Genomic DNA, 23,564 nt, shown 5'->3' with positions numbered 1-23,564 from the left:
CGTGACCCCTCTGCTCCTGCTTACTACTTGCTCGTTCCTGTGACCCGGCTTATCCTGACGACCCCTTGTTTGCTGCCTGCCTCTGACACCGGCTTGTCTGACGATTCTTCTGCCTGCTGATTCGGTACCTACCTGCCTGCCTGTTCCTGACCCGGCTTGTTCACCACGTTATCCAGTCTGCTGTCCCTCCACGGTGCCAGTCTTCCGGTATCCTGCCTTACCTGCTTACGGGTCTGTCGTGAGGAGCCGTACTACAGAACACCTTCCCCGCTGCTCCAGCGTGTGCGTCTTCTGCTGATCTCATCGCCTGCTGGTCGCTGTTCCTGCTGCATCTGCTCCTCTCCTGCACCCGGAGCTTTACACCTGTGTCCTGCTTGGCACTTGTGCCCCTTCCGTGCTCTAGAACCTCTGTATCCTCTACCAGGAGTTCCTGAGCCGGAGGAATACGAGTAGCCGCTCCCAGCATCCGTGGGCTCAACCACCAGGTACGTGACAACACCACTATATTCACCTCACCTATATAGCTAGTGATCTAGCTTTAACCACTTAACAACTGCCCATTGCCGATTAACGGCTTCAGGGCGGTTGTTTAACTCTGAGAGGCCGTTAATTAACGGCCTCCCAGAATTCTGCTCTCGCGCGCCCCCTGGGGCGCGCACTCGAGAGCATCCGTGACCGCCGGGTCCACAGGACCCGGCGCATCACGGATCACGGTAAACGGCCGCTCATCGCGGCCGTTTACCACGTGATCACTCCGTCAAATGACGGAGTGATCACTTGTAAACAAACCGGCGTCATGTTATGACGCCGGTTCCTCCCTCCCCTCTCTGTACCGATCGGTACAGCGGAGGGGAAAGAGATCGGTGTCAGCAGCGATGTGGGCTGCATCTGCAGTGCCCACATCACTGCTCACCGAATTTAACCCCTCAATTCCCTGCCAATACTCTGCAATATCAGTGCATACCCTGCAGTACCCTGCCATTACTCTGCAGTACCCCGCCATTACTCTGCAGTGCAGTACCCTGCCATTACTCTGCAGTACCCTGCCATTACTCTGCAGTAACCCCCATTACTCTGCAGTAACCCCCATTACTCTGCAGTACCCTGCCATTACTCTGCAGTACCCCCCAATACTCTGCAGTACCCCCCAATACTCTGCAGTACCCGCCATTACTCTGCAGTACCCCGCCATTACTCTGCAGTGCAGTACCCTGCCATTACTCTGCAGTGCAGTACCCTGCCATTACTCTGCAGTACCCTGCCATTACTCTGCAGTACCCCCCATTACTCTGCAGTAACCCCCATTACTCTGCAGTACCCTGCCATTACTCTGGAGTACCCCCCAATACTCTGCAGTACCCTGCTATTACTCTGTAGTACCCCGCCAATACCCCGCCAATACTCTGCAGTACCCTGCCATAAATTGCCATACCCAGCCATACTCGGAGATACCCAGCCATACTCGGTGATACCCTGAAATACCCAGCCATAGACGCCCCCCACCCCTCACCGCCCTCCGGTGCTTCTACCAACTCGCCAGTACGATCAAAGCCAGAATCTTTTTTTTATTTTTTTTATTTCAGGCTTCCCAGCCTAGAGGTGAGATGTGGGGTCATATTGACCCCCAGATTTCACTGTAAAGAGGACCTGTCACCCCATATTCCTATTACAAGGGATGTTTACATTCCTTGTAATAGGAATAAAAGTGATCAAAAATATATTTTTGGGGAAAAAAATGTCAAACTAAAATAAATAAAGTAAAATGAACAATAAAAAAAATAAACATTTTTTAAAGCGCCCATGTCCCCATGTGCTCGCATGCAGAAGCGAACGCATGCGTAAGCCCCGCCCACATATGAAAACGGTGTTCAAACCACACATGTGAGGTATCGCCGAGAACGTTAGAGCGAGAGCAATAATTCTAGGCAACTCAAAACATGTAACCAGTAAAAAAAAATTTAAAGCGTCGCCTATGGGGATTTTTTAAGTAGCGACGTTTGGCGCCATTCCACGGGCATGTGCAATTTTGAAGAGTGACATGTTTGATATCTATTTACTCAGCATAACTTCATCTTTCACTTTATGCAAACATTGGGCTAACTTTACTGTTTTTTTGTTTGTTTTTTAAGCACAAAACTGTTTTTTCCCCCAAAAAAACGCGTTTGAAAAATTGCTGCGCAAATACCGTTTGAGATAAAAATTTGCAACAACCACCATTGTATTCTCCAGGGTCTTTGCTAAAAAAAAAATATATAATGTTTTGGGGTTCTCTGTAATTTTCTAGCAAATAAATGATGATTTTTACATGTAGGAGAGAAATGTCAGAATTGGCCTGGGTGCTCCAGAACGCCTGATGGCGCTCCCTGCATGTTGGGCCTCTGTATGTGGCCACGCTGTGTAAAAGTCTCACACATGTGGTATCGCCGTACTCGGGAGTAATAGCAGAATGTGTTTTGGGGTGTAATTTGTGGTATGCATATGCTGTGTGTGTGAAATAACCTGATAATATGACAATTTTGTGTGAAAAAAAAAAAAAAAAAAGGAAATAGGCCGTCAGTACTTCAGGTGTGATCAATTTTCAGATATTGGCACCATAGCTTGTGGACTCTATAACTTTCACAAAGACCAAATAATATCCACCAATTTGTACTTATTTTTACCAAAGATATGTAGTAGTATGAATTTTGGCCAAAATTTATGAAGAAAAAATTACTAATCTGCTAAATTTTATAACAGAAACGAAGAAAAATTCATTTTTTCGCAGAATTTTCGGTCTTTTTTCTTTTATAGCACAAAAAATAAAAAACTGAGAGGTGATTAAATACCACCAAAAGAAAGCTCTATTTGTGTGAAAAAAAGGACAAACATTTCCTATAGGTCCAGTGTTGCATGATTGAGTAATTGTCATTCAAAATGTGAGGGCACCGAAAGCTGAAAATTGGTCTGGTTATTAAGGGTGTTTAAGTGCCCAGTGGTCAAGTGGTTAATAATAGAGCTTGCAGTCAGTAGTGTTAGGAGATAGTGCGTGCTGTCTGCGTGCTCTGTACCCAGTACATACCGCTATAATATAGGGCAGGCCCCTACTTTCAAACATCCAACTTACAAACATCTCCTACTTGCAAACGCAAGGAGACAGCAGCAAGTGAGATGAAAAAAGATGGACGACAAAACAAATTATACAGGGGTGATAACCCTTCCCTATGTTTTCCAAAAAGCTTAAAATTAGTTTTTTTGACTGGAGCTACACTTTAAAAATGTACCGGTTGAAAATTACAAACAGATTCAACTTAACACAACAAACCTACACAGTCCCTGTCTTGTTTGCACCGCTTGTATACTGCTGTACTGCTGTTCTGGCCTGGGGGCCACACGCATTTCCTTTTTTTAATATGGGTACGGGGTTCCCCTTAATATGCGTACAAGACCCAAATAGGCTGGTAATGGGCAGGGAGGGCTACCCATGCCATTTTTCTCAATGATTTTCAACCATATTGCAGGAACCAGATATAACATTAAAACCGCAAGCAGTTTTAAATGGTGTTATTTCCGTTTAATGTCATTTTGTGCAGGGACTGTTCTAAACACGGGAAACACGTGGCACTTCACAGGCATACTACAGACACCCCCCAGGCACCATATTTAAAGGAATATTTCACCTTTTTTTTTCACTTTAATCTTTAATCTTTAATCTTTAATCGTCATTAAAATCAGTGCTCCCGCCAAAACGGCCGTTTTTTAAAACTTTTTTTTGCAATGTCCCCTGAGGCAGGAGGCAGGTCCCCAAACCCTTTTTAGGACAATATCTTGCATATTAGCCGTTAAAATTAGCACTTTCCATTTCGAACGTTCGAGTCCCATAGACTTCAATGGGGTTCTAACGTTCGTAACGAACGTGGGGGTCGTTCGCAAGTTCTGGTACGAACCGAACCGGGGGGGTGTTCGGCTCATCCCTAGTGGGAGGCCACAGTCTGCCATTCCTGTGGCGTTGAAGGACAATGTGGAGTGAAACAAGAACAAAAATTAGTAATTTGACAAATCAACATTGCAAGCAGATTAGACACCAACATTTTTGGTCAAAATTAGTATAACATTTTGGGAACTGAGTATTTAAAGCCTAAAGTCTAATGTCCCCTTATGAGAGTCATCACCCCCCCATCCCTCCCCCACCCCCATATCCCCCATCTGATGGGCCCTTGCTAAAAAATGAGGGGGGGGGATGTTTAGGACAGGTAACCCTCTCCACTTGATTGAGAGCTGAATGGCTAAATAATGTGTGCTACTTTGGGAAGCCCCTCCTTAGTTACACTATTGGCATACCACCGGACAGGTAAGAAGTGTCATAATACCAAAAAGAAAACAAAATGGAAGCACTTTTCGACATTCTGCTATTACATATCCAGATAAATAATAGGTTAAAAAAAAAATAGCATTTGAAAGTATTGAGGCAGGCCCTTGCACTACATGCTTAGGTGAATTCATCCATAAATGTGAACATCAAAAAGGTAGGTATAGTGTGTATTGGGTTTGGTAAAGTCAGCAGATAGAGGATTGCTATCAGCTGAGCTAGCAGTTGGGGGGAGGGGGGTTCCTAATGAGTTTGGCACAACCCCAAAAAAAAATGTCACTCTGCATGAATTGAAGCACACACATAACATTTGTAGACATTTTAGGGGGTGTTTAGGCAAAAGCAATACTATGGAGCTGACAAAAGACATTGGTAAGTGACTAGACTATAGTTTTATGGGCCAAGAAGAGCATGATGGGGAAGTTAGTGAGGCAAATCTGCATGAGGAGAAAGGGGCAGAGCATATGAATTAGAGCATATTCCAATGATGGTAATTAGGGAATGAGGAAAGAAATTAAAGACATTAGCGAGCATGAAATACATAGAATGTGATGTTAAAGGATAAAACTTACCTTCATATAGTCCTTCTGCAGGAGCTGAATGATGGCAGAACAGGTCTCTGGAATAATGATCCCCAGAGCCTGGGGGAGATGCCTGTAGAGAACTTGAGCTCCTGAAGGCTTCTCCCAGTCGTCAAGTAGCGCAACGTGGCGATGAGCCTCTGCTCCGGAGTGATGGCTTGCCGCATGCAGGTATCCTGCCTGCTGATATAAGGGGTCAGCAAAGCCAGCAGATGGTCAAAAATGGGGTCCGTCATCCGGAGATAATTCCTGAAATCATCAAGATTATTCTCCCGGATCTCACGCAGCAAAGGCATGTGCGAGAACTGGTCACGCTGGCGCAACCAATTCTTGGTCCACAAACCCCTCTCCTCCCTGTTCATGGACCGGGCTTGTGTCAAAGTAAGAACCCCAACATGAAGCCCCTGCACAGTACAAACTCTATGATGAGTACATAGAGGAAACATGGTTTGAAAATGATCGGCTGGTCAGAACGGACACCAGAAAGCACCGATAAACAGCAAGGCCTGAAAGAACGACCTGAATGACAGAAGCAAGCAGACAATAAAAAATGCCTTTCAAAGCGTACTATACCAAGATATAGTCCGCAATGATCAACAAATACTTACTGACTGCCGGCACTGATTATCAGATACGCAAAGACAAGCACAAACCGAAGAGCAGTAGCGATCTGAATCACAAATCTAAAAAGCGCGAATCGTATCTCTCCAAACTTCTACTAACACGAGATCAGCAGAAGGAGCCCAAAGGATGCCGGACGTGGGGGTGAACTTCCCTTTTCTAGTCCCGCCGTACACGGCTTACGTCACCGCGTTCTTGGCAACCGCAAAATCCGACAACTTAGTCCGACCGTGTGTATGCAACAGTTTCGGACACAATCCATCGGACAAAATTGGTTGGCAGAATGTTCGACCGTGTGTACAGGGGCTACGTTTTTGCCCATGCAAGCTGCAATAAGTACAACGTACTGAAAGAAATTTATGTACCCGCATCAATGAACATCTAAACAACATTAAAAATGGGTTCCCAAAACATCGACTTTCCAACCACTACAGGACATGTCATAATAAGGACCCTAGCGTGAAAAAATTTTGGGGGATTGACAAAATAGATACAGATTGAAGGGTAGGAAATATGACACAGAAAATATCAAAAAAGGAAACCAAATGCATCTATGAATTAAACACACTCACGCCTGCGGGAATTAATGTAGATTTAGACCTACATTTTATTTATCTAATCATTAGAAATCTGTGTTTGTGGAACAATATATTGTTCCACAAACAAAAATCCTCTTTTTATTCTGTTCTAAACATACAATGGTATAACTTTTGCAATGGGAGTGAACATAAATTATTAGAACTGATTATTTCTAGAATACGAGCAAAATTAGAAATAATGGAGACAAAAATTATTGAACTTAAAAAATGTATTACACCTTTTAAGGATACTGCAGAATTTAAAGAAAAAACACTCAGGTGCAAAAACATTTCGAAAAATTAGATAAAGACACCAAATTAAGGTGATTAAAGAAAAGTCAAATATTATACGTAAAATAGAGTGTATAAATGGCAGGAGGAATTGGTTGAAATAGCTTTGCCTCAATCTGTGGATCATTAACCAGAAAGGTTGGAATATATTCAGCCTTCAACCATTATCACATGTTCCACCTCGGGTTGGGGAGGATCAGGGAGACCACCCGACCCCTCCACTCGGGGTAACAGAAATAATCAGTAAGGAGTTGGGGGTTGGTACAAAATCGAGACATTCATTACATACAAATTGACCCATGTAACCTATCTTAGTTTTTGCCCATGCGAGCTGCAATACGTACGACGTACTGAAAGAAATGTATGTACCCACATCAATGAACATCTAAACAATATTAAAAATGGTTTTCCAAAACATAGACTTTCCAACCACTACAGGACACGTCATAATAAGGACCCTAGCGTGAAATTTTTTTGGGGGATTGACAAAATAGATACAGATTGAAGGGTAGGAAATATGACCCAGAAAATATAAAAAAAGGAAACCAAATGGATCTATGAATTAAACACACTCACGCCTGCGGGAATTAATGTAGATTTAGACTTACATTTTATTTATCTAATCATTAGAAATCTGTGTTTGTGGAACAATATATTGTAAAAGGTAAATCCATTCTACTTGAATCAATCCTCTTTTTTTCGCCACTAGATGACTGTATTGGTAAAAGGTTTTTTATTTTATAATACTCACATACATCTGTTTCTTTTTTACCACAAGATGGCAGTATCCATAGATGAAATATAAGATATATATATATATTTTTTTTTACTTTTTATAAATTAAAATTTAATTCATTTACCTGATTTTTTTATTTTTTTGCCACCTCAGTGAGTTTATGCAGGGAACTTAATTCACCTTGCAGCTCATTTATGTCTCCTCTCATTTCCACATCATTGTTGCATATTCAATTACTTAACTTTCTCTTTCTTTATTCTTATACAAAAAATTTAGCAAAATTTAAAATACAGAAAGGAACCAGGTAATCAAAGAGGGCGCAAAGACGAAGGACCTCGCCACCCATTAGAATTTTTAGGCTAGGCTCAACAGTTATTCTCAAACCTCTACCCCCGACTACATCTGTTCTAATTTCCTCCCACTTCGCTCCACCCCGTCCCCCATCCTTCCCCCCCTTACCCCCCCCCCCAAAGAGAAGAACAGTACAGGGAATAGGTGCAACAAGAACGGCGAAAAGAGAGAAAACACAAAAAACAAACAAAAGAAAATCTATATTCTGTAAGGACACCTATTATATCCCGTCTACTTATGCGGGAATCCCCAGTTTCATCAACCAGGGACCCCATATCTTCCTAAACTTCTTAATATTACCCTGTTTGCTAAAACCCTTTCGTTGCTGATTATTGTTCTTATATTCATTAACCAGGTTTCAACTAGCGGGCCCGAATGTGACTGCCATTGTTGGGCAATTAGCTACCTTGCCTGGAAGAGGCATCTAATAACTGGTACAAACTTATTTTTAGAGATTGTAAATCCCTCCGGTATAGCCAACAGACAGGTCCTAGACGTTGCCGCTAGTGTTAAGTTAAAAATTCCATTTATCTGATCTATTACCTGTGTCCAATACCTAAACAATTTCGGACACCGCCAAAACATATGAGTAAAATCTCCAGCTAAGCCACATCTGGGACAGTGATCATTATCTCTCCAACCCAGTTTAAACATTTTCCTGGGGGTATGATATACCCGATAGAAAAAAAAAAATGAGAAGCTTTCTGGGAAGGAGAGATTGAAACATTAATTCCTTGTTCCACCATCGGTCCCAATCAGATATGAACAATGGACCTACGTCCTTCTCCCATCTTTTCCTATTTTTAGTCATACCATTGCGGTCTAACATTTTATCCCCAAGTCTAGCATACAAGTATGAGATCAGTCCTTTGAGCATGTCCAAGGACATAATTTGTGAGAGTATAGGGATCTGAATCAACTGCACCTCTTGGGATCTAAATTATGCCTGAATTGCATGTCTGACCTGGAGATATTTATAGAACGAATGGTTCGATAGTAAGAACTCTGACTTTAAATCAGAAAAGGATTTAATATCTGGACCCCAAAATATGTGAGCCAATTGGTCTATCCCTTGATTTACCCATTCCCTACATCTTTCTACTTTGAATAACTCTCTTAAGTTTCTATTATCCCATAAGGGAGCCAATACAGATACCCTCTGGTAACACAATAGGGTCTTGACTGTTTTCCAAAGTTTAACAATCTGATTAATCGTTGGACAGTGAATATCGAATGAATTTGCCTCAAGGGCTTCCATGAGCGTGTTATGTGGACATCTTATCAACATTAATCTATGGCAAGGTCTACTTTCATTTATTGCTGTTACTCCTGCTAAGTGCTGTAGCTGAGCCGCAAAGTAATAAAGTCTGGGATAAGGCATCGCCATACCCCCTTCCTCCGGCGGTAGCTGCAGCATCCGTAAGCAAATCCTAGGTGGCCCCTTTCTCCATATAAGGGCTCTAAATAAGGATTCTATTTTCTTAAACCACCTCAAACCTATCCATGTTGGCGTGTTATGGAGAAAATATAGAATTTGAGGAAGCCATACCATCTTAACCAAGTTGCAGCGTCCCGCCATCAAAAGGGGGAGGCGGCTCCAGATATCCACCTTATGTTTTAACTTCACCAGGAGGGGTGATAGGTTATCTTCCAGATAGAAAAAATTATATATAAAGTTGCGCTAAAAATACGTGAAAATAAAAGAAACCTAATACAAATCACAAAAAAAATTACAAATCAAAAAACATCCTGTGTAAAGTTCAATCAAGAAAAAAGGAGTCTTTGTAATCAGGGACTCTTAATTCCAAAGAGAAACCAATGAAATAGGGAAGCCAATCCTTTTTACGAATTCAGTGTGATCTTCCTGGCTTTGCCACTATCAAATCCAGAACTGAAAAAGGTTTGACTCTTACCCCAATGGGTGGACTCCAAATCGGTGGAGTCGTTAGCGCGAGCAGACAGCCCTCTGCAGGGTTCTTTTAGCGTGTAATCCGTTCCGGTGTGCTACTGAAAGATGCGGATCGTTCGAAGGTAACCAGCCTAGATCGAAAGGTTCCGGAAACCATCGCACGTCCTACTTCTCCTCTCGGTCACCGTAGAGAAAGATAGAGTGGTTGTTTGATCTCCCTGTACGTCTGGAGTTATCTACAGCTCCCCAGCGAATCGTCAGATGTCAAGGTTTTTGATACGCAAACCTGTAGTAAAACACAAGACACATGGGCCTCCCGGCCACGAACGAGGGGAAGGGGAAAACAAAGAAGGACTCCGATCGTGAACGTACCGTTAAACAGTCGGCAATTTTATTTAAAAAGTTTAATATATAACAGACCAAAGGTATGACTAAATAGGTCCGATTCTAAAAAATGTAATATACAGCAGACCAAAGGTATGACCGAATAGGTCCGATTCTAACAAAATAAAAATAAAAAATATATATGCATAAAAAAACAGTTAAGAATAAGAACAAATATACACCTGTGCTAGGGAATATTCTAAGCGTGGTGGTATCAGCACAAACAGCCCGACATGTTTCGTAAAAACTTACATCCTCCTCCTTCCAGATAGGAATTTACGTCCTTTGTAATCCACACCCCCAAATACTTAAATTTCTCCACCATCTTCAAGTTCACAATATCTTGTGATATATAAGTAGCCTCTGTTTCTATCGGGAGTAATGCAGATTTGTCCCAGTTGATATTTAATCCAGACATATGTCAAAATTCTCTAATCATTTCCATCGCCGCTTTCAATGAAATTTGGACATCTCCTAGGAAAAGCAGAACATCATCGGCAAACAATGCAATTTTTTCCTCCATCTGTCCTCTCCTCAATCCCTGTATTTCAGGGTTAGCTCTAATGGCAATAGCGAGCGGTTCCACCGCCAAGACAAACAGTAATGGGGAAAGGGGACAGCCCTGCCTCGTACCGCGTTCCAACTGGAACATCTCAGAGAACTCATTATTAATTTTAATTTTCGCTCTTGGGTTAGTGTAGAGCAATTTTATCCATTTAATAAAATTTGGACCAAACCGAAATCTGGCAAGAGCCTCAAACAAATACCCCCACTCAAGACTATCAAATGCCTTAGCTGCATCCAGGGCCAATATGGCCCTGGAGCCTCCATTATCCACCGGTATTTGAATATTCAGGTAAAGTCTGCGAATATTAATACTTGTAGACCTGTTCGGGATAAATCCCGACTTGTCAGAATGGATAAGCTTGTGGATACTACTTTTCAAGCGTGTCGCCAGAATTTTTGCTAAAATCTTCACATCTGTACACAAAAGCGAAATTGGGCGGTACGAAGCAGGGTCTGTGGGGTCTTTGCCCTCCTTGGGGATAACCACTATATTGGCTTCCAACATTGAGGAAGGAAGGATCCCAGTCGTCAGGGCCTGACTCAGTGTCTCCAACAGTTCCGGAAATAGAACCTCGCCATATCTTTTATAAACCTCAACTGGTAGCCCGTCAGGTTCTGGTGCTTTTAAATTAGGCATCTCTGCCACAGCTTTTTGAAGTTCCTCAATGGTAATTGGAGCCTCAAGTGCCACCACATCCTCTACTGGTAGAGTTGGTATACTTATTTTCCCCAGGAAGGCTGCTGTTTTTCCCCCATCCCCCCCCTTGAGATTTATATACAGGGCTATAGTAGCGATCGAATATACTATTAATAATGATCGGTTCAGAAGTGATCTCTCCCTCTGGGGTCCTGACCACTGGTATCATTGGGGGAGCAGTATTTGTTTTAACCAGCAAAGAGAGAAGGCGGCCCACTTTTTCTCCTTCCCCAAAGTTCGCTTGTCTCTAGAGTATACGTCTATTTTCTATCTTTTTCCTGATAGTCATCTTATACTCTTGCTGTTTATCTAACCAGTCCTTCTGTGTAGATGGAGTTGGATTGGTGATATACTGCTGTTCTGCCACTAGTAACATCTCCCTAGCTTCCTCCTCCGGTTTTTTCATCTCAACTTTATTTCTAGTAATTTGCTGAATAAAAAGTCCTCTTAAAAAAGCTTTTAATGAGTCCCAGACCACTCCCACCGATGTCGTACCCTTATTAACCTGAATAAACTCTTTTAACTCAGATATTACTCGGTCAGAATCTTTCAATATTTCCAGCCACATGGGATCAATTTTCCATTGCCCAAGGTACAGCTTTTTACCTATACGAAGTGTCAATGTTAGGGGGGAGTGGTCGCTCCAGGAATATCGTCGCTCCAGCGGATACCCAATACGCCACGCATCACATAAGCCCATTTCTTGCAAATAGCGAGATAATCTCATTGCGCTCCCCGCTATTGTTGTATTTACAGTTGGAAATCTATCTAGGGACTTGTCCAAGACTTCATTAAAGTCCCCTACTGCTATCACCGGAATGTCAGGTTTATCTACTATAAAGGATATTAACTCATGTAAAACCTCTAGCTTGAATGGAGGGGGAACATATATGTTGGCTATCACGTAGGGATTATTTTCAATTTGACAATATAGAAAAATGTACCTGCCCTTTACGTCTATACAACTATTATAGCAAGAAAACAAGACCGCCCTATCAATCAGGATACTAACCCCTCTTGCATACGTTGAGAATACAGAGTGGAATTGGGTTTGGAATTTCCGATCTTGGAGAAGCCGAGTCGTCTCGCCCGTCAAATGTGTCTCTTGCCGGCACAACAATCCAGGTCCTTTACCTTCTAATGCTGATAACACCGCATCTCTTTTGGTCGGATCTCCCAAACCCCACACATTCCATGATATTACCCTAATTCTTTTTGCCTGCATCTCCTCTTAACAACATATAAATCGGGCAAGTTAAAAAAACAATAAATGAGAAATAAGAAGAAAAAAAAGGGAAAAAAAAACAGAAAAAGGAGCACAGAAAGAGGGAAAGAAACCCCTCCCTTTCTCATTAAATGTACACCCGTGCCTCGTGTATGATTCATAATAATAATAATAATGATTTACATTCTTCTTTCCCGCCCAAACGTGATATCTTCTCCTATCACCACTTACATAATACATTTTCAAATTTGTGTATACTTATGTTATTGTTATTATTGCAACATTGACCCACCTTCCCACCCCAGCCCTCCCACCACCCCAATTCCCATCCTCCACCCCCCATGCCACTCCCCTTGACCCACCGGGCTACCCCCTAGGGGTGTGCTCGTGACCTTCTTCCATCTCCCCCACCTCATACTTACACCATTCCCACCCGATGCTTTACCTGATTTAATTATTTTTTTGTTGTCTTCTATACTTGTTGTATGATACATGCGTTTTTATTGTATATTATGCAAGGATTGAGCTAGTTTGGTTATCCTTATTTGGCGGACTTTTATAAATATGGAAGCGATGTATGAGATCACATGTGCCCTGATGATGGCAGAATGTGCTGTCGAAAAGCGTAGCATAGCTTGAACATGATACGTCACTTCCGCCATTTTTTCTTTGCTTTTTTCCTCTTATCCCTGGATACCTGCTCGGATTGAAGCTGTGGACATGACAATTTCCCCATTGAGATTTCCTAAAAGCATTCATGATTATCTGTAATGGGTTTCAGGGGATCCTGATTGAATATCCATTTGGACTGGTGCTGTGGCTGTGAGGATTTTCCATTGGCATTATTCACAGGTGTTTATGACTATCTGTAGTGGGTGTCATGGGATTCTGCTGAGTAGTATGTGTGACAGGTGATGGTGGTGGAATATCTTTGTTGTTCACCAAGAACAGAACATGCACAACTTTGATCGGACACTTATTGAATATTTTGCATATTTTACCCACATTTTTACACAATACACATGTGTTTGCTGACACTGGTAGAAGCACTTTTAGCATTTGCACTTTAAATCAACAGTTTCTTTTTCAAGTTTTTTGAGAGAGCGCAGTTCAAATTGATTGAATTTTAATTGATTTTCTCTCAACTTATTTTAATTTACGAGCTGCTCTTATTGTTATATTATTGAATATTTGGTTTGTCATTTGCACAAGTTTGGAGGTGATTTATTACTTCCACACACATATCTTTATGTAATTTTTGCCTCTATAGGAGGTACACACCCGCAGCAATGGACATTTTTGAATACATGAGTAACAGACCGACTGATACACATGATGATTTTTCATCAGCTGAGAATTCAGCACTTCAGGATTTGGATCATAATTTTAAATTGTTATAATGATGGGCTTGAATATTCTTATCTAGACATACAATGGTAAAACTTTTGCAATGGGAGTGAACATAAGTTATTAGAACTGATTATTTCTAGAATTCGAGCGAAATATGAAATAATGGAGACAAAAATTATTGAACTTAAAAAATGTATTACACCTATTAAGGATACTGCAGAATATAAAGAAAAAGAAACACTTAGGTGCAAAAACATTTAGAAAAATTTGATAAAGACACCAAATTAAAGTGATTAAAGAAAAGTCAAATATTATAAGTAAAATAGAGTGTATAAATGGCAGGAGGAATTGGCTGAAATAGCTTTGCCTCAATCTGTGGATTATTAACCAGAAAGGTTGGAATATATTCAGCCTTCAGCCATTACCGCATGTTCCACCTCGGGTTGGGGAGGATCGGGGAGACCACCCGACCCCTCCACTCGGGGTAACAGAAATAATCAGTAATGAGTTGGGGGTAAGGGAGCGATAGCAAACTCCAGTGCCCCATCTTACCCCACTCCCAATAGCAACCACTATGAAAATAACAATTGTGTGGGTTATGAAGTACCCATACAAAATTGTTTATAGCCCCTATACCAAGATGAGGACTCACAGAGAGGCCACCAACCCTATAGGGGTTTTCAGAGGAGGGGGCATGGAGATCCACCTACAAAGGGAGGTTGGAACCCAAACAGGGGATATTCTGGTCAGAGAGGGAAATGGAGGGGAAGAGGGAGGGATGGTCCACCCAATCCCCCTTGGTACAATCAATACCAGGGAACCCATTATGGCCAGCAGGCAGCTCCACAACAATGGGAAGCAACTATCTGGCAACAACAAGGAGCACAAAGAAACAGCACAGTGGAAAGAGAGGAAGAAGGAAGAATAATAAGAAAGAGAGAGTAGTGTTAAAAGGTGTTTTCAATTTGAGTGATGAGGGTTCTGGATTTAGGTGTAAAGTATGCCCCAGATAGGGGACTGAATAGAATTGAGGCTTTTATTGATACAGAAAAAATTGTTAGTTGATTAAACATTAAAAGGCATTTTGCCAAAAAGCCCGTTATAGATATTCAAACCACGGAACATGAATACCAGGACAGCGAGTTGAGAAATCGATCAGTGTTTAATCCCTAAGTCATCTAATCATTTCCTGGGGACGTTTAAAAGTTTGGTTGAGCAAGACATTAGATTGATCAACACTAAATGGGGAAATAGGAAAGGAAACATCCAAAAAGGAAAAGAGGCTTTAGAAAAAAAGAAAAAATATAGCCATTTGTCCGGCAGATAAAGGTGGGGGTATTGTGGTTTTAAAAAGTGTATTATTTTAGAGAACTTAATAGGTTGGTAGGTGACACCAATACCTATAAGAAAATTAAAGGTGACCCACTAAAAAACGTAAAACCTCCTTAAAAGACATTGTACAAAAGGCTAAAAAAATATGCATTGTTACTAAAAAAGAGGCTAGCTACCTCATTCCTGATGCTCCAAAGCTTCTTTTTATCTATCAACTGCTGAAAATACATAAAATTCTGAATTCCCACCGGTAAGAACAATTATCGGTGGTATAAATTCCATAATTTCTACAATAGGCAAATATGTTGATTATTTTTTAAGGGTCCTTCCACACAGGGCGGATCAGTTCTGATCCGCCCCGTGGATATCCGTTTGCTCAGCGGGGATCACTCCGCCGATCCCCGCTGAGCAGGGAGATGACAGGTCTGTCTCTGCACACTGCGCAGGGACGGACCTGTCACAGCGCCGCACTCCCCTATGGGAGATCGGATGACGACGGACCGCAGTGCCCGTCGTCACCCGATCCGATCCGCAGACGGATGGAAAAATAGCTTTTTCCTCCGTTACACTTTTTCGGATCGGAGCGGGTCGGATGTCAGCGGACATGTCACCGCTGACATCCGACGCTCCATAGAGCTCTATGGAGCACCCGTTCAGGTCCGCCTGAAAAACTGACAGGCGGGCCTGAACGGGACGTCAGTGTGAAAGGGGCCTTACAGTCCATTGTTCAAACATAACCCTCCTACCTGAGAGAGAATCTGCTCAAAGACATACCAATACATGATAGCACATTAATTGTGACCATTGATGTTGAATCAATTTATACTAATCTTATACAACAGGACATCTTATTAACTACTAAAAGAGCCCTAGATTCCAAGTCTGACCCCAAAAGGGAAGAGAAGCAGTTCTTACTTGAGGCATTGGAGCTAGCAATGTCTAATAACTATTTTTGGCATGAGGGATCATGCTTTAAACAAGGTTAAGGGAGTAGCTATGGGATATGCTCCCAGTGTAGCAAATATATTAATGAGTCAATGAGAAGAGCATAGCATATTTGGGGTTCCCACAACTGAAATTTGTTTTATACAAACAGCACATTGATGATATTGTTATCCTTTGGAATGGTACAGTGGAGGCACCGGAAACATTTTTGAGTAACATCAATAATAATTGTTATGGATTAAAATTCACAGGAAACTGGAATTTGTGTGAAATTAGTTTCCTTGATTTGGTCTTGGTAAAAGCAAATGGGCGCATTCAAACCAAGATTTTTTTCAAGGGCACTGATAGAAATAGTTATATCCCCATGGCTAGCTGACACCATCCCAGGTGGTTTGGCTGGGTTCCAAAGGGTCAACTTAATGGAATCAGGCATAATTGTGACAATATGTTGGATTATTTACATCAGTCAGAGATTGTGGTTAATAAATTCAAAGAAAAAGGATATCAAGATCAGGACCTTAGGTCTATTCAATCACAGATTATGGAGATGGATAGAAAATTACTTTTGGAGGACAAACCCAAAAATAAATCAGACTTAGATTTCATAGCCTTTTTGACAAATTTTAGAAGAGATTACAAAAGTTTAGAGAAGACAGTTATGAAATACTGGCCATTACTGTTGAGAGACGGGACATTGTCAAAATTGCTGCCCAACCGCCCCAGGTTTATCTATCGACGTGCACCTAATTTAAGGAATAGACTAGCTCCTAATGTATTAAACCCTCCAAAGAAAGTTGATACGTTCTTGGATGTAACAGGGTTTTACTACTGGAAAAATTGTAAAGCATGTAAATTGACAAGGAATAATGCTAGAAAGGTATTGAATTTTACGTCATTCAGAACAGGGACTGAATACAGAATTGAGACATTCATTACATGCAAATCGACCCATGTAACCTTTCTTAGTTTTTACCCATGCGAGCTGCAATACGTACGATGTACTGAAAGAAATGTATGTACCTACATCAATGAACATCTAAACATCTAAACAATATTAAAAATGGGTTCCCAAAACATAGCCTTTCCAACCACTTCAGGACACATCATAATAAGGACCCTAGCGTGAAATTTTTTTGGGGGATTGACAAAATAGATACAGATTGAAGGGTAGGAAATATGACCCAGAAAATATCAAAAAAGGAAACCAAATGGATCTATGAATTAAACACACTCACGCCTGCGGGAATTAATGTAGATTTAGACCTAAATTTTATTTATCTAATTATTAGAAATCTGTGTTTGTGGAACAATATATTGTAAAAGGTAAATCCATTCTACTTGAATCAATACTCTTTTTTTCACCACTAGATGACTGTATTGGTAAAAGGTTTTTCTTTTATAATACTCACATACATCTGTTTCTTTTTTACCACAAGATGGCAGTATCTATAGATAAAATATAAGATATATTTTTTTTTTACTTTTTATAAATTAAAATTTAATTCATTTACCTGATTTAACCACTTAACAACCGCCCATTGCCGATTAACGGCTTCAGGGCGGTTGTTTAACTCTGAGAGGCGGTTAATTAACGGCCTCCCAGAATTCTGCTCTTGCGCGCCCCCTGGGGCGCGCACACGAGAGCATCCGTGACCGCTGGGTCCAGTGGACCCGGCGCATCACGAATCATGGTCAACGGCCGCTCATCGCGGCCGTTTACCACGTGATCGCTCCGTCAAATGACAGAGTGATCACTTGTAAACTAACCGGCGTCATGTTATGACGCCGGTTCCTCCCTCCCCCTCTTTGTACCGATCGGTACAGCGGAGGGGGAAGAGATCGGTGTCAGCAGCGATGTGGGCTGCATCTGCAGTGCCCACATCGCTGCTCACCGAAAATTAACCCCTCAATTCCCTGCCAATACTCTGCAATACCCTGCAACACTCTGCAATACCCTGCAACACTCCGCAATACCCTGCAACACTCTGCAATGCCCTGCAACACTCCACAATACCCTGCAATACTCTGCAATACTCTGCAACACCCTGCAACACTCTGCAATACCCTGCAACACTCTGCAACACTCTGCAACACTCTGCAACACCCTGCAACACTCTGCAACACTCTGCAATACCCTGCAACACTCCGCAACACCCTGCAACACTCTGCAATACCCTGCAACACTCTGCAACACCCTGCAACACTCTGCAATACCCTGCAACACTCCGCAATACTCTGCAACACTCCGCAATACTCTGCAACACTCCGCAACACTCTGCAATACTCTGCAACACTCTGCAACACCCTGCAACACTCCGCAATACCCTGCAACACTCCGCAATACCATGCAACACTCTGCAATACCCTGCAACACCCTGCAACACTCTGCAATACCCTGCAACACTCTGCAACACCCAGCAACACTCTGCAATGCTCTGCAACACTCTGCAATACCCTGCAACACTCTGCAATGCTCTGCAACACCCGCCAATACCCTGCAACACTCTGCAATGCTCTGCAACACCCGCCAATACCCTGCAATGCTCTGCAACACCCGCCAATACCCTGCAATGCTCTGCAACGCAATACTCTGCAACGCCATACTCTGAGATACCCAGCCATACTCTGAGATACCCAGCCATAGTCGGTGATACCCTGCAATACCCAGCCATAGACATTCCCCCCCCTCCCGCCGCCCTCTGGTGCTTCTACCGAATCGCTAATACGATCAAAGCCAGAATCTTTTTTTTTCCAGGCTTCCCAGCTTAGAGGTGAGATGTGGGGTCTTATTGACCCCACATCTCACTGTAAAGAGGACCTGTCATGCCATATTCCTATTACAAGGGATGTTTACATTCCTTGTAATAGGAATAAAAGTGATCAAAAAAAATATTTTTGTGGAAAAAAATGTCAAACTAAAATAAATAAAGTAAAATGAACAATAAAAAAAAATGTTTTTTTAAAGCGTCCCTGTCCCCATGTGCCCGCATGCAGAAGCGAACGCATACGTAAGTCCCGCCCACATATGAAAACGGTGTTCAAACCACACATGTGAGGTATCGTTGCGAGCGCAATACTCCTCTGTTACTCAAAACATATAACCAGTAAAAAAAAATTTAATCGTCGCCTATGGGGATTTTTAAGTAGCGACGTTTGGCGCCATTCCACGAGCGTGTGCAATTTTTAAGAGTGACATATTAGGTATCTATTTACTCAGCGTAACTTCATCTTTCACATTATGCAAAAATTGGGCTAATTTTACTGTTTTTTTTTTAAGCACAAAACTGTTTTTTTTCCAAAAAAAAGCATTCAAAAAATTACTGCGCAAATACCGTGCGAGATAAAAAGTTGCAAAGACCACCATTGTATTCTCCAGGGTGTTTGCTAAAAAAACATATATAATGTTTTGGGGTTCTATGTAATTTTCTAGCAAATAAATGATGATTTTTACATGTAGGAGAGAAATGTCAGAATTGTCCTGGGTGCTCCAGAACACCTGATGGTGCTCCCTGCATGTTAGGCCTCTGTATGTGGCCACACTGTGTAAAAGTCTCACACATGTGGTATCGCCATACTCGGGAGTAATAGCAGAATGTGTTTTGGGGTGTAATTTGTGGTATGCATACGCTGTGTGTGAGAAATAAACTGATAATATGACAATTTTGTGAAAAAAAAAAAGTAAAAAAAATCTTGATATTGCAAAGAATTGTGGGAAAAAAATGACAACTTCAAAAAACTCATCATGCCTCTTACTAAATACCTTGGAATGTCTTCTTTCCAAAAAGGGGTCATTTGGGGGGTATTTGTACTTTTATGGCATGTTAGGGTCTCAAGAATTGAAATAGGCCGTCAGTACTTCAGGTGTGATCAATTTTCAGATATTGGCACCATAGCTTGTGGACTCTATAACTTTCACAAAGACCAAATAATATCCACCAATTTGTACTTATTTTTACCAAAGATATGTAGTAGTATAAATTTTGGCCAAAATTTATGAAGAAAAAATTACTAATCTGCTAAATTTTCTAACAGAAACAAAGAAAAATTCATTTTTTTACAGAATTTTCTGTTTTTTTTCTTTTAGAGCACAAAAAATAAAAAAAACGAGCGGTGATTAAATACCACCAAAAGAAAGCTCTATTTGTGTGAAAAAAAGGACAACAATTTCATATAGGTCCAGTGTTGCATGACTGAGTAATTGTCATTCAAAATGCGAGAGCACCGAAAGCTGAAAATTGGTCTGGTTATTAAGGGTGTTTAAGTGCCCAGTGGTCAAGTGGTTAAATTCGTTTTTGTTGTCTTCTATACTTGTTGTATGATACATGCGTTTTTATTGTATATTATGCAAGGATTGAGCTAGATTGGATATGCTTATTTGGCGGACTTTTATAAATATGGAAGCGATGTATGAGATCACATGTGCCCTGATGACGGCAGAATGTGCTGTCGAAACGCGTAGCATAGCTTGAACATGATACGTCACTTCCGCCATTTGCAATGCAGCTGGAACGCTAACGGCGTATCCAACACATGGATGTTTAAGCTGCTATAGAAAAAAATATTTAATTCATTTTAAACAAATTCTTTGAATGAATTTCAATATACTTCACCATGGAAGCCCTTTTTTTCTTTGCTTTTTTACTCTTATCCCTGGATACCTGTTTGGATTGAAGCTGTGGACAGGACAATTTCCCCATTGGGATTTCCTATAAGCATTCATGATCACCTGTAATGGGTTTCAGGGGATCCTGATTGAATATCCATTTGGACTGGTGCTATGGCTGTGAGGATTTTCCATTGGCATTATTCACAGGTGTTTATGACTAGCTGTAGTGGGTGTCATGGGATTCTGCTGAGTAGTATGTGTGACAGGTGATGTTGTTGAAATATCTACTCTTTGTTGTTCACCAAGAACAGAACATGCACAACTTTGATCGGACACTTATTAGATATTTTGCATATTTCACCCACATTTTTACACAATACACATGTGTTTGCTGACACTGGTAGAAGCACTTTTAGCATTTGCACTTTAAATCAACAGTTGCTTTTTAATGTTTTTTGAGAGAACGCAGTTCAAATTAATTCAATTTTAATTGATTTTCTCTCAACTTATTTTAATTTACGAGCTGCTCTTATTGTTATATTATTGAATATTTGGTTTGTCATTTGCACAGGTTTGGTGGTGATTTATTACTTCCACACACATATCTTTATGTAATGTTTGCCTCCATAGGAGGTGCACACCCGCAGCAATGGACATTTTTGAATACATGAGTAACAGACCGACTGATACACGTGATGTTTTTTCATCAGCTGAGAATTTAGCACTTCAGGATTTGGATCATAATTTTAAATTGTTAAAAAATGTTATGGATAAAAAAAATTTGGGCTTGGTGGGATATTGCTACACTTGAAGAATATGTTAAATACAAAATGACACCTAGACATCTACATTGGGATATCAGCCTTAATGATGGGCTTGAATATTCTGATCTAGACATACAACGGTATAATTTTTGCAATGGGAGTGCACATAAATGATCAGAACTGATTATTTATAGAATACGAGCGAAATTAGAAATAATGGAGACAAAAATTATTAAACCTAAAAAATGTATTACACCTTTTAAGGATACTGCAGAATATAAAGAAAAAGAAACAATCAGGTGCAAAAACATTTAGAAAAATTAGATAAAGACACCAAATTAAAGTGATTAAAGAAAAGTCAAATATTATAAGTAAAATAGAGTGTATAAATGGCAGGAGGAATTGGTTGAAATAGGTTTGCCTCAATCTGTGGATTATTAATCAGAAAGGTTGGAATATATTCAGCCTTCAGCCATTACCACATGTTCCACCTCGGGTTGGGGAGGATTGGGGTGACCACCTGACCCCTCCACTCGGGGTAACAGAAATAATCGGTAAGGAGTTGGGGGTAAGGGAGCGATGGCAAACTCCAGTGCCCCATCATAACCCACTCCCAATAGCAACCACTATGAAAATAACAATTGTGTGGGTTATGAAGTACCTATACAAAATAGTTTTCAGCCCCTATACCAAGATGAGGACTCTCAGAGAGGCCACCAACCCTATAGTGGTTTTCAGAGGAGGGGGCATGGAGATCCACCTACAAAGGGAGGTTGGAACCCAAACAGGGGATATTCTGGTCAGAGAGGGAAATGGAGGGGAAGAGGGAGGGATGGTCCACCCAATCCACCTTGGTACAATCAATACCAGGGAACCCATTATGGCCTGAAGGCGGCTCTACATTGGCAACAATGGGAGGCACCTATCTGGCAACAACAAGGAGCACAAAGAAACAAGACTGTGGAAAGAGAGGAAGAATAAAAAGAAAGACAGAGTAGTGTTAAAAAGGGTTTTCAATTTGAGTGATGAGGGTTCTTGATTTAGGTGTAAAGTATGCCCCAGATAGGGGACTGAATAAAATTGAGGCTTTTATTGATACAGAAAAAATTGTTAGTTGATTAAACATTAAAAGGCATTTTGCCGAAAAGCCTGTTATGGATATTCAAACCACGGAACATGAATACCAGGACAGAGAGTTGAGAAATCGATCAGTGTTTAATTCTTAAGTCATCTAATCATTTCCTGGGGACGTTTAAAAGCTTGGTTGAGCAAGACATTAGATTGATAAACACTAAAAGGGGAAATAGGAAAGGCAGCATCCAAAAAGGAAAAGAGGCATTAGAAAAAAGAAAAAAATATAGCCATTTGTCTGGCAGATAAAGGTGGGGGTATTGTGGTTTTAAAAAGAGGATTATATTAGAGAACTTAATAGGTTGGTAGGTGACACCAATACCTATAAGAAAATTAAAGGTGACCCACTAAAAAACTTAAAACCTCCTTAAAAGACATTGTACAAAAGGCTAAAGAAATATGCATTGTTACTTAAAAAGAGGCTAGCTACCTCTTTCCTGATGCTCCAAAGCATCTTTTTATCTATCAATTGCTGAAAATACATAAAATTCTGAATTCCCACCGGTAAGAACAATTATCGGTGGTATAAATTCCATCTTTTCTACAATAGGCAAATATGTTGATTATTTTTTAACAGTCTATTGTTCAAACATAACCCTCCTACCTGAGAGAGACTCTGCTTAAAGACATACCAATACATGATAGCACATTAATTGTGACCATTGATGTTTAATCAATTTATACTAATCTTATACAACAGGACATCTTATTAACTACTAAAAGAGCCCTAGATTCCAAGTCTGACCCCAAAAGGGAAGAGAAGCAGTTCCTGCTTGAGGCATTGGAGCTAGCAATGTCGAAAAACTATTTTTGGCATGAGGGATCATGCTCTAAACAGGTCAAGGGAGTGTCTATGGGAGCCTCATATGCTCCCAGCGTAGCAAATATATTAATGAGTCAATGGGAAGAGCATAGCATATTTGGGGTTCCCATAACTGAAATTTGTTTTATACAAATGGCACATTGATGATATTGTAATCCTTTGGAATGGTACAGTGGAGGCACCGGAAACATTTTTGAGTAACATAAATAACAATTGTTATGAATTAAAATTCATAGGAAACTGGGATTTCCGTAAAATTTGTTTCCTTGATTTGGTCTTGGTAAAAGCAAATGGGCGAATTCAAACTAAGATTTTTTTCAAGGGCACT

The sequence above is a fragment of the Lithobates pipiens genome, unplaced genomic scaffold, assembly GCF_037356315.1.
Source record: "Lithobates pipiens isolate NorthernLeopardFrog02 unplaced genomic scaffold, aLitPip1_a1.2 Scaffold_16, whole genome shotgun sequence".
Lineage (NCBI taxonomy): Eukaryota > Metazoa > Chordata > Amphibia > Anura > Ranidae > Lithobates > Lithobates pipiens.
Note: the sequence above shows the minus strand (reverse complement) of the source record.